The 12,471-nt window shown below is 44.0% G+C and overlaps 1 protein-coding gene and 1 pseudogene across 1 annotated transcript in view; both read left to right on the plus strand.

The window, feature by feature from the left end:
* Positions 1–12,471, plus strand: part of PITPNC1 (phosphatidylinositol transfer protein cytoplasmic 1) — a 250,966-nt gene that overhangs the window by 30,192 nt on the left and 208,303 nt on the right. The window lies entirely within an intron of this gene.
* LOC132594175 (RNA-binding protein 4B-like) overlaps positions 5,119–12,471 on the plus strand; it is a 33,645-nt pseudogene continuing 26,292 nt past the window's right edge.

Below are 12,471 nucleotides of genomic sequence, written 5' to 3' on the forward strand. Positions count from 1 at the left end.
TACTTCGAAAGACTGAAAGGAGAGGCAAGGAAAAATAAAATAAAAATAAAAGGAGAGGCAGAGAGCAAAACAAAACAGCACGTCCCCAGGGCTGTCCCAGGAAGTGAGGAGGTCATAGACCTTTGACATTGTCCAGCTATCATTACATAGAGTTGGGGGGAGAAAACAAAACAAAATAGGGTTTTGGGGATAGAATGAATTTGAATCCCAGTTTTGCCACTTCTTACTAGGTGCTTGACCTTGGACAAGTCACGTCAACCCTCTGAGCTTCAGTGTGCTCATCTTTTAAAGTGTGCCGAGACAGGGAACTATATTCAATATCTTGTAGTAACCTATAATGGAAAAGAATCTGAAAAAGAATAGAGATATATATACATGTATAACTGAATCACTTTGCTGTACACCAGAAACTAACACAACATTGTAAATCAACTATACTGCAATAAAAAAATAAATAAAAGTGGGCTGAGAAAGAGTGGTCGTGTGGTCGTGCCTCAGTGCCTTCTGTGGCCTGTGCACTTAGCAAATGTGGCTCTTCCCTAAGGGATGAAGCTCAGATTTGAACCCAGCAGCTAGGTCTTAATTCTGTTACTCCCAAGACTTCAGCATCCTTGCCTTTTTTTTTTTTTTCTTTTTAAAGATGGGAAAGAGTACAAGGAAGAGCTGCATTTTAATTGTATTACTGCTTAACTGCTGATTGTTTTGATAGATTGAAAAAAGTCCATTGATTCTTCGTGGAGGAGTGCTTGCTGGAGAGTGAGTCAGGCGTCTGCGTTAACTCGTTCAGAAGCTTTTTGTGGCAGATTGATTTAAAAACCTCCCAACAAGATGGGAGGATTTTATTTAATAGAAATATTGTCAGGATGGCATTGAGATTTGGGTGTGGCTTTCAAATCAAGCAATACAAGTTGAATAAAGGTCTTTTCCCTAACAGACAGAAGAATCTTGATGGACTGGGGAAATACTCACCATCATCTTGCAGGGCTTTGCCTGGGGGAGGTAATATTTGCCTGGAGCACCCTCACCCCCACCAGCAGGCCTGCTGGGGAGAGCTGGTGAAATATGGTCACTAGTACTTTCAACCTACAGGGTTACGTGGTTTACCTGCGTTGAAAGAAATGGGTGTGCTCCCAACTGTATCTATGTGGGTTTCCATCCTGGGTTCTGGGGTCAAGGGCAAATAGGAGAAGGTTGCTAAAGAAAAGAAGAGAGTTTCTGTAGCTCCTTCAAAAGCAGCCTCCAGATTTGTATTCTCCAGCCTGGAAGGAATATGTGGTCTGAGTCTCACATGAAGAGAGTCGCAGTGTTCCTTCTTGACTGTCTTGGTCCTTATTTGGATTCAGTGCTGAAACATCCGGATCAGTTTCACAGAAGAGGTTTTGAGTAGATTCCTTGCAGATCTGAAAGTCACACTTCTGTGAAACTGGTTTTAACACCAATCCAAACCCCACTGGTGTTCCTGTTACATTTTACAGCTATTCATATGCCCCTGTATAAATGACCTCTGCAGAGAAAGAAGAATCACTAGTTCATTGTGCAGGAAGATGGGGCCCTCAGAAATAGCTACAGCTTCTTCAAGACCTGCCACCCGTTCAGAAGGTGCATTGCTTCACCAGGAATCCAGTTTACTTTAGGCAAAATTTTTCTTAAAGGGCCAGCTAGTGACTGTTTTTGGCTTGGCAGGCTACAAGGTCTCTGGCACAATCATTCAATGCTGCCACTGAAGCTCAAAAACAGCCATAGACAATAGGTTAGAGGGATGAGTATGAGACTGCATTTCAATAAAACTCTATTTACCAAATAGGCCATTGGTCCTCAACCTCTGGTTTGCTGACACCTGCATAGATCATCATAAACTTCCTGTACTCTTCGAAGTATGAAAATTATACTTTGGAGTAAGAAACTCATTTGAATATAAATATTATGTTTAGAGTTTCTATATTGAAGTATCACAATGTTTTCTTACAACTTATTTAATTTTTATATAAATGTTCCACATTTATTTCCTGAAAATTGGATTTCTCATTTGCATTGTTTGGTAAGGGCACCCATGTTTGATATGAAACAAATTAATTGATAATGTTGGAATTCCTATGCACGTTGAAGTTCACTTTCACTTGCCAACGACGTTCTCAGCACCATGTTCCGTGCTTCTCTCCTTTGTAGCAAATGCAACTGTGAGGTCCCTTTGACTCCTTAATACCATGGAGGTGCCATTCCAGGCCACTCTCTCCTAGTCCCAATTCCCCCCGGGAGAAGTTCTCCTGGTTGTCTGGAATGAGTTCACATTAATACGCAGGGCTTTGTGGCACTGTGAGATGCTGGCTACTTTACTCCTTTCCCACCATTTACAGTTTCTCACTATTAAAACCTCCTCCGACTCCTCTCACAGGAGCGTGTGATCCGGATTTGTCGGATTTTCAAAGTCTTCCTTCATTGCACGTGAACATTGGCTGCACCCGGAGCTTGGCTGCGAACTGATTATTCTCACCAGGACCTGTTAACACAAATTCCATCACTCCCAAGGCTAAAAATAAACCGTATTTAGCACTTGGAAGCAAAATTCCAAGCAAATATATAATCTGATTTGATTGAATCTTTGTTGAAAATGTTCATGGTGGAATCAAATGCTTACTTTTAAGGTGGAAGATGGCATTCCTTCTGTGAACAGGTAGATAGAAATCAATTCCATCTATCAACTGATGTAATCACAGAGATTGATGGATGCCTCAGCATCTGAAATGGCACTATTTCATCTTGTTTAAGAGTGTTCCCCCTTAGGGGCTTCCTTGGTGGCACAGCGGTTAAGAATCCGCCTGCCAATGCGGGGACACGGGTTCAAGCCCTGGTCCGGGAAGATCCCACATGCCGCGGAGCAGCTAGGCCCATGCGCCACAACTACTGAGCCTGTTGTCTAGAGCCCGCGTGCCACAGCTACTGAAGCCTGCGCGCCTAGAGCCGGTACTCCGCAAGAGAAGCCACCGCAATGAAAAGCACGCGCACAGTAACGAAGAGTAGTCTCCACTCGCTGCAACTAGAGAAAGCCTGCGTGCAGCAATGAAGACCCAACGCAGCCAAAAATAAATAAATTAATTTAAAAAAAGAGAGAGAGAGAGAGAGTTGTCCCCCGCCACCCCCCGGGAATTCCCGGGCCTTCCAGTGGTTAGGACTCAGTGGTTAGTACTATGATCCCACAAGCCACGCGGCCAAAAGAAAAACAAAAAAAATAAGAGGGTTCCCCCCCAGTTGTGGCACACAGCCATTGAGGATCAGTCTTCTATTTAAATCATGGTGCTACATGAGAGGACTTAGGAATATTTAGTGTTTGTGTGTCCAGCTAGTGTCTGTGTAATATAAAAACATACTATGCTTAGGAGATAAAAATATTAATATAGTCATTTGTGACAGAATTATAGATGATTTTAAACTTTCTTATAATTTGTTTTACAAATGCTCAATTATGAATATGTATTACTCTAAGAAAAACAGTACAAAAGCTTTCGAAGTTTTTTTTTGTCTGTGACCCACAGTAAGAAATATTGTACAATTTACATCCCGACCCAGTACAAACATGCATTTATGTATTTATACAATTAAAACAAGCGTTTCATGAAGTATTAGTTAACCTTTGTGCTACCTGTCCTTATCTCCTGATGTTTTCTATTTTTCTATTCTATTTTATTGAAGAAAAAGAGAGAAAGGAAGAAGAGAATGAAGGTATTTACCAACTAAAATGACCTCATGAACCCCTGATGCGTAAATTGAAAAATACTGACTATTGTGCAATGGTGCCAGTCTTGTATTTCATGGGTCAGTAAAATTTCAAAAGAAATTTTGGCACTTGATGTAAGATTAACTCTCTGCTGCTGCTCTGTGCCATAAAAAACTTGGAACGTTGAAAGACCTTTATTAGGTGTTTCTACTTTTGATGAACTGTCCCTTTAAGGATCATTGACATAAACAATGCTTCTTCTAAAAAAACTTTCTGTATTGTCTCACCCTGGAGATTTACCCTTCTTACATTTTCTCCCATCTTTTAACCTCCTGTCAGCCTCTTTATACCTTTATTCATGACGGGAACACAGCTTGTTTGGCAGTTTTAGGGGACAGTTAGAAAATATTCCTTGACAGTGCCATGAGTTTGCAGTTTTTAAGTTGTGGTTTTGGCTAGAGAGGGTGAGCGGAATACTAAGAATAGGGGAAAAATGTGCTTCTGTTTAATTACACGGTAATTTGTAAAACAGACCGGATTCTGTGGCCCTTGAATGCTAATGTAGATTTGTCCTTACTTAAAAGCATAAAGCCGGAGGAATGCATAACTCACACATTTCCACACATTTTAGATCTCCAAGGGCTCCACGTGCATCAGTCTGAAAACCTTTTCTTCGTTTATCTTCGAAGTGGTGACTTTTTTGGACAACGGGTTGTATGTCTATTTCATCAGCAACACCTGTATTTACAATGTCCTCTCTTTGGCTCGGTCTGATATTTTCAGTTTCAGATGGCACCAGCCACACCCCTGTATTTCCCCAGTGGATTAACCCTCCAGGAAAGTTCCAGCCATCTGAAACTCTCAGGAAACAAGCTGGGTGTGCCTGATAAGGAAGGTTGAACAAAATCATGTAAATTTTTCTAGGATGTTTTCTGTCATAATAGCTAACATTTTGCTGGGCTTGCTATGTTCTAGAAACTTTGTTACAGGCTTTCTGAACATCAAAGAAAAAAATTTAACTCTAAGAAAAAAATAAATACTCCTCTGCCTTGATCTCTTGAGAGATCTTTGTAAATATCAGCCAGTATAGTGTATCCTACCTATGGATTTCGGCTCTGTGGGACTATTGTTCTCATTTAGCCTATCACTATTTATTGAGTGATTATTATGTGCCAGACACTGCTCTGGGCACTAGGGATGTGCAGCCACATGTCAAGGAACGCCTGGGGCCACCAGAAACTTCCTGCTTTCTGCATGGGAGGACCCAGACAATAACGTATAAACATAAAAATATAATGTAATGTCAGGTAGAGATTTAAAAAAGGCAGGATAAAGGAGCAGGGAGTAGGGATGGGAGAAGCAATGGGGAAGGCCTTTGATGAAATGACATTTGAGCTGAGACCTGCATGAATCATGGGAACAAGCCTTGCAGATATTTGGCAAAAGAGCCAATTGCTTCTGCGCTAAATGGCTCTCCCTCTTCTGCTTTTTATAGTTTTCCTGTCTTCTCCTTGCTTGAGCCAGACCAACGGAAGCCAGATCTAGAGAGGAGACAGAGCTACAAGTGTGCCTTAGGGAAGGCAAAGGGCTTAGCTGCAGCTGCAGGGGCAGGTCTGGACACGTGGGTGACGCCGCATAGGGCGAGTGCGGTGGCTGCTATGGTCAGCCAAGCTTGCAGGCAGTTGCATCAGAGGACCACCCAGCCGGGGGAGAAGAGGCATCCAAAGAATAGTCCGGCGGCCAGCAGGCCAGCAGAAGTGCAGTACGGGCTGAATGGGGGTGTTGTCAGCAGAGACCACAGGTGGCACTGCTACTCGGGCTCAGAACAGAACCTGGCTCTCCAAGGGCATGGAGCAGAGCAAGGCTGGAGCACAGAAGCAGAAACTCTGGTTTAAGAGAGCACCTTGATTACATATGTTAAGGAGGTCAAGCGTTTAGTGCTTAGAACCAGGGCTGCAGCTTGGGAATGAGTCTTGCAGCAACTGACTTAATACTGACACTTCAGCTATGGAGCCAGGGTCCTGTGTCCCCTCCTCCTGCTCATATAGGATGACCAGAAACTTCTTTGCATCCCTTTGAATGCCATCGGCTGTCTGCCGCTCTCTGTTATACTGCCTGTCCATTTGCACATGTTGATTGCCTCCTCTGCCCAGGAACTCATTAGCTTACCAGCAAAGGGATGCTCTCAACCCTGTTCAGACAGTTTCCTCTTCCGGCTCTCACAGGCCTATAACATAACCTTTACATTCCCCTTGGCAAAATGCTGTCATCTTTTTTGGGGAGGTAGGCTAGAAGCCAAAAGCACAAGATCTAGACTCAGACCACCTGCTTTGAGCCCTGGCTCCCCTTGGCAAGTGACTCAACCTCAGTTACCTCATCTGTAAAATGGGAATAATAATAGCACCTACCTTGTAGGATTTTTGTGAAGATGAGATCCCCCCACAGTGTCTGGACCCATGAGTGTCACTGCTTTTTACATGTCTTTGTGCCCTCACTAAACTGGGAAGCCCTCCAGGCACGTCCCTGTCCTCATGGGGCTGACATTCTACTGGTGGAGACAGACCATAAGTAAGCGAACACAGAAATAAATAATATAATTTCAGATGGTATTGAGTGTAATAAAGAAAAATCAAATTAGGGTAATATAATCAAGTGACCTAAGGTACCTGTGGGTGTGCGTATGGGTGCTATTTTATTTTATTTTATTTTCATAAATAAGATCTTTGTCACCATTAACAGTCTGAATTTTAAACAGATTCTTGGACTGGTGGCTCATATCCATCAGCTTGTTCAACTTTAGCACCTGTCTCATCCCCAGTAGCTTTTCTAGAACTACTACCGTTACCATGTAGCTCCATGAGTTTTCCCAATTCAAACTTGGGCTTCTTCAGCTTTTTACTTTTCTAACAGAGACATCATGGAGCAGACAAATAGATTGACAAGCCTTTTCTATGTCTTTTCCAGTGCTGTCTGGAATCCTGCAAACCAGTAATGATATATTAGAATAAACCTACACTTCATTTAATATGGGTGCTATTTTATTTTTAAAATTAATTGATTAATTAGTTTATTTATTTATTTTGCTGCGTTTGGTCTTCGTTGCTGCATGCGGGCTTTCTCCAGTTGTGGCGAGCGGAGGCTACTCTTTGTTGCAGTGCGTGGGCTTCTCATTGCGGTGGCTTCTCTTGTTGCGGAGCACAGGCTCTAGGCGTGCAGGCTTCAGTAGTTGTGGTGTATGGGCTCAGTAGTTGTGGCTCATGTGCTCTAGAGCACAGGCTCAGTAGTTGTGGTGCACGGGCTTAGTTGCTCCACGGCATGTGGGATCTTCCCGGACCAGGGCTTGAACCCATGTCCCCTGCATTCTTAACACTGTGCCACCAGGGAAGTCCCTATGGGTGCTGTTTTGAATAAGATGGATGGAGAAGGCTTTTCTGAGGATTTGACATTTGAACAATGGTAGGATCCAAGTGACAATCTGGAGGACAGCTGTCCAGGTAGAGGGAGACAGAAGGGTCAGCAAGTGCTGGAGTGACCTTGGTGTGTTTGAACGAGGAGGAGAGTAAGGGTAGAGCTGGGTGAACAGGAGGAGCACAGACAGGGTGAAGCGAGGGCAGGGGGAGGAGAGGGGACGGAGGGATGAAGAGGGCAGACTGTGAAGGGCTTCAGGGGTCTGGCCAGGAGTTTGGGGTGTGGCCTTCTTACAGCAGGAGCCACTGAGAGTTATAAGCAGAGGAGTGACATGATTTTTTTTTTTATATATAAATTTATTTATTATTTATTTATTTATTTTTGGCTGCGTTGGGTCTTCGTTGCTGCGCGCAGACTTTCTCTAGTTGCAGCGAGCGGGGGCTACTCTTCCTTGCGGTGCGCGGGCTTCTCATTGCAGTGGCTTCTCTTGTTGTGGAGTATGGGCTGTAGGCGCGCAGGCTTCAGTAGTTGCAGCACGTGGGCTCAGTAGCTGTGACTCACGGGCTTAGTTGTTCCACGGCATGTGGGATCTTCCCGGACCAGGGCTCAAACCTGTGTCCCCTGCATTGGCAGGTGGATTCTTAACCACTGCACCACCAGGGAAGCCCACAGTGGTTGTTTTTGATATGCTTGTTTTGGAGGTGGGAAGGTTTTCACTCTGGACATCCACTGATAGACCTGCAAGATTATGAATCTTGACATGTAGTCAAACCGTGCACCTCAGATTGGGACTTGAACCCATGCGTCCAGGACTTGAACCCGGCCAAACCCCACAGTCTTCCAGCTGAGATCACAGCTGGTTTCAGGACTTAATGAAGCTCAGGTTCTTGACGTCTCATCGCGGAAAGAATTCAGTGAGAGACAAAGTGATAGGTAAGAAGTGGACTTATTTAGAGAGAAACACACTCTACAGACAGAGTGTGGGCCACCTCAGAAGGTTAGAAAGGCCGAGTGACATGATTTGATTTATGTCTCTTTGCTGTATGGAAAGTTGAGGCAAGAGGAAGAGTAGGGATAGAAGGGCACCAGGGATTCTTGGACTTCAGGGATGTTGAGGTTCAGGGATTTGTTCTGGTGGCCTTTCGGGGGAGGTGGGGTGCTCAGTTAGTTTGATGATAGCCTTCTGTGGTAGGTCTGATAGTGTCCCCTCAAAATTCATGTCCACCCAGAACCTCGGAATGTGACCTTAATTGGAAATAGGGTTTTTGCAGATGTAGTCACTTAAGAACCTCGAGATGAAATCATCCTGGATATAGGGTGACTGGGATCCTTACATGAAGAGAGGACACAGACACAGAGAAGATGGCCTTGTGAAGGCAGAGGCAGAGGTTGGGGACATGCAGCTGTAAGTCAAGGAATGTCTGGGGCCACCGGAAGCTGGAAGAGGCAGGAAGGATTCTTCCCTAGGGCCTTCAGGGGGAGTGTGGCCCTGCTGACACCTTGATTTTGGACTTCTAGCTTCCAGAGCTGTGAGAGAATAACATTTCTGTTGCTTTAAGTGACTCAGGTGGTATTATTACTCTGTTATTGCAGCCACAGGAAACTAATGCAGTTCCTAAGGGTCTTTGGTCTCTTAGGAGATTGCACTGGGGTGGAGGGTGGGAGTCTTTTCAGGAGCTTTGACATCTCTTTAGACCTCCCTTAACATCAGGGAGGGTGGTCTTAACCAGGAACTTGAAGGAGCATTAGTAGCCCAGAGGAGGCGTCTGATGAATGTTGGTTGAATGAATGAATGAATGCATGAATGAGTGAGTGAGTGAATGAATAGGCCTGTCTGTGAATGAATAGGGCCGTGATCTGCCCTGACCATCATTAAATAGCCCCAATTGTGATAATTATAAGCTGCCATCTACAGTGGCATGGATGCCCCTTCTGCCATGTGCCTTCTAAGCTCCTGCAGGTTGAGAAACCAGATTAATTAAGATCTTTGGTAGAATTTGGATGAGAAGGATGGAGTTCCTGAGTGAGAGCCTAAGTGACTTTCGAATGCATAGAATGTGTGGATTTTAGAATCTGGACTTTTAACACTGATTTTCTGAGCTCAGAGGTAATTTTTTTCTTCCTTCCTTTTACATATTCATTTAGCTGGGTCAAATTAGGAGAACTGGAGAAGCAATCCAGACATATAATCCTCTGCCTCAGCAACAAAAAGCAGTCCTGCTGATGGTTTATTGCTACTAATTTTTTTGTTTTGTTTTGTTTAGAGGTTGAAACTGCTGAACAGTGAGAGGAAACTCCAGGCCACAAAAACTTTATTTTATGTAATCCTGCCAGGGGCCCACCCCCTCTGCTACTATAAATTTCTCTTGGCCTGTCCTGTAGAAAGTGTACATGGCCTGAGATCAAGCTTTTTTTTTTTTTTTTTTAATTAAACTAATGGACTGCACTCTCCTCCATAAAACACGGGTCCAGGTGGTGATGCCCTGCTGAGCATCGGTCTCTCCCAGGAAGCCTGGCCCTTTGTCTTAGTGATACAAATTCCTGGTCACGTCTGGACACACAGTAGGTACTGAATGAATGCTTCTTTAATTGAAATCAGGGCTGAAATGCAAAACTGGTTGGGCATGTGTACCTGGACAGTGTCCATTTCTATGTCAGTTTCTCTCCTGTGTAGTTGATGAGCTTCCTAATGTTGATTTTTAAAAGAACCAAGAACTGTATTTAGTTAATTTAAAAAAATGCAGACTAGGATTCAGAACAGCTGTGTTTGCTGTTGGCATGGCTGTTATCCTCCTCATGCTGGTGTTTTGTCACAACAGTACCACATTGTAGAAACAAAAGTTTAGAAAGAGGGGCGGAAGGAGGGGGTGGGATGAATTGGGAGATTGGGATTGACATATATACACTAATATGTATAAAATAGATAATAATAAGAACCTGCTGTATGAAAAATAAATAAATAAAATAAAATTCAAGGAAAAAAAAAGGAAAAAGGATGACTTTTCATCCTCCAGCTACCAGTACAACCTGCAGCCTCAGCTCACAGTACTTAATTTTGTATCTGGTAATAGGGCGCAGAGACAATTCTTTTTTTTTTTTTTTAACATCTTTATTGGAGTATAATTGCTTTACAATATTGTGTTAGTTTCTGCTGTATAACAAAGTGAATCAGCTCTGCATATGCACATCCCCACATCCCCTCCCTCTTGTGCCTCCCTTCCACCCTCTTTTTCCCACCCCTCTAGATGGTCACAAAGCACCGAGCTGATCTCCCTGTGCTATGCGGCTGCTTCCCACTAGCTATCTTACATTTAGTAGTGTATATATGTCAATGCTACTCTTTCACTTCTTCCCAGCTTACCCTTCCCCCTCCCTGTGTCCTCAAGTCCATTCTCTACGTCTGTGCCTTTATTCCTGTCCTGCCCCTAGGTTCATCAGAACCTTTTTTTTTAATTTAGATTCCATATATATGTGTTAGCATACGGTATTTGTTTTTCTCAGAGATAATTCTGTGAAGCAGATGTGTGAAGGGCTGATCCTTATGGAAGCTAACTTTTTTTGTTTTTTTAATTTATTTTTATTTATTTTTGGCTGCATTGGGTCTTTGTTCCTGTGTGCGGGCTTTCTTTAGTTGCAGTGAGCTAGGGCTACTCTTTTGTTGCAGTGCGCTTCTCTTGTTGCGGAGCATAGGTTCTAGGCGCGCAGGCTTCAGTAGTTGTGGCACACGGGCTCAGTAATTGTTGCTTGCGGGCTCTAGAGCGTAGGCTCAGTAGTTGTGGCGCATGGGTTTAGTTGCTCCGTGGCATGTGGGATCTTCCTGGACCGGGGCTCAAACCCATGTCCGCTGCATTGGCAGGCGGATTCTTAACCACTGCGCCACCAGGGAAGCCCTGGAAGCTAATTTCTTATAGAAATAAATATATTCTGCAGCCCTGGGAAGGGGCATGAAATTATTCTAAGACGCTTCCTTTTTGAGTGCGTTTGAATATGTTCATGGGTTGTGTAGAATTTTTTGCATCCCGTTATCCAATGTATCACCTTTTGACACATTTCTTGTTTATAAGTATCCCAGCCAGTGATGAATAGAGAAAGAAGATAAAGGAAAAAAATAAAATGAGCAGGAAAACAAAAGAAGCAAACAAGCAAGTCAAAAAAAAAGGGGGGGGGGATCTTCTCTGGTGGCACAGTGGTTGAGAATCCGCCTGCCAATGCAGGGGACACGGGTTCCATCCCTGGTCAACATGCCGTGGAGCAACTAAGCCCATGAGCCACAACTACTGAGCCTTCACTCTAGAGCCCGCGAGCCACAACTACTTACTGAAGCCCGTGCGCCTAGAGCCCGTGTTCACAACAAGAGAAGCCCTCACACCGCAATGAAGAGTAGCCGCCGGTCACCGCAACTACAGAAAACCCGCGTGCAGCAATGAAGACCCAACTCAGACAAAAAAAACCCAAAATCCCCACAAAACCCAAAACCTCTTTCCCAGTAGGTAATAACTTTGGATGTAAAACTTATCAGGCAGGCAGGAGGAGAGTGAAAAGTCTGCCTAAAATGAGAGCTGTCTGTAGGCTGCATTCAGGTTATCACAGGTCACCTGCAGGCTGGAACACAGCCAAAACTAGGGTGAGGCTAGTGAGACACGCCCCTGGGGACCCAAATTGAAGGGGCATCCCCCAAACTCAATAATCACAATGAATAATATTTTTAATCCATTGTATTTTAAAAATCATCATTAATGCAAAATATTCCCATGCTGAATAACGTATCAAAATGTCGAGTGCAGGATCTGACACTGCACTGGCAAACTCAAACTCATTCACCTCTCTCTAACCAGAACGTCACTGAGCTCTCAAAAGGAAAAGTTTCTCCTTACTCTAAGCCTGGCTTTGCTCTGGGTTTGAATTCTAGCTCCTTTAGGACCAGCTCTATGAACTCAGGCTCACGACTCAACCTTTCTGAGCTTCCTTTTGTAAAATAAAGATAGCGCTTTCCGTTGCAGGGCTCTGGGGTGGTTTAAAAAATATGCCTGTGATATACTGGGCACATAGTAGATGCCCAATAAACCATAGCATTGAATAATTCATAGTTACTCACAGAGAATTCAGTTCTTCAGGAGACCCAAGCAGGTCCTGCCTCTTACACGAGTCTCTTACACATCTGTCAGGGTTAACACAGCTCTGCTTTCACTTTATAGAATGTCTCAGAGTATAGCCTGGTGCCTGCGCTTTGAACACTCATACATCCGTTCAACTGCTCAGTAACCGATTTCCTGTTTAGTCGTAGCTCCTTGCCTGGGCCGGGCCACGGATGGCAAGTTGATATCTCTGTACCTCCCTCTCAGAGCAACTCG

This window comes from Globicephala melas, chromosome 20 (genome assembly GCF_963455315.2).
Source record: "Globicephala melas chromosome 20, mGloMel1.2, whole genome shotgun sequence".
NCBI lineage: Eukaryota > Metazoa > Chordata > Mammalia > Artiodactyla > Delphinidae > Globicephala > Globicephala melas.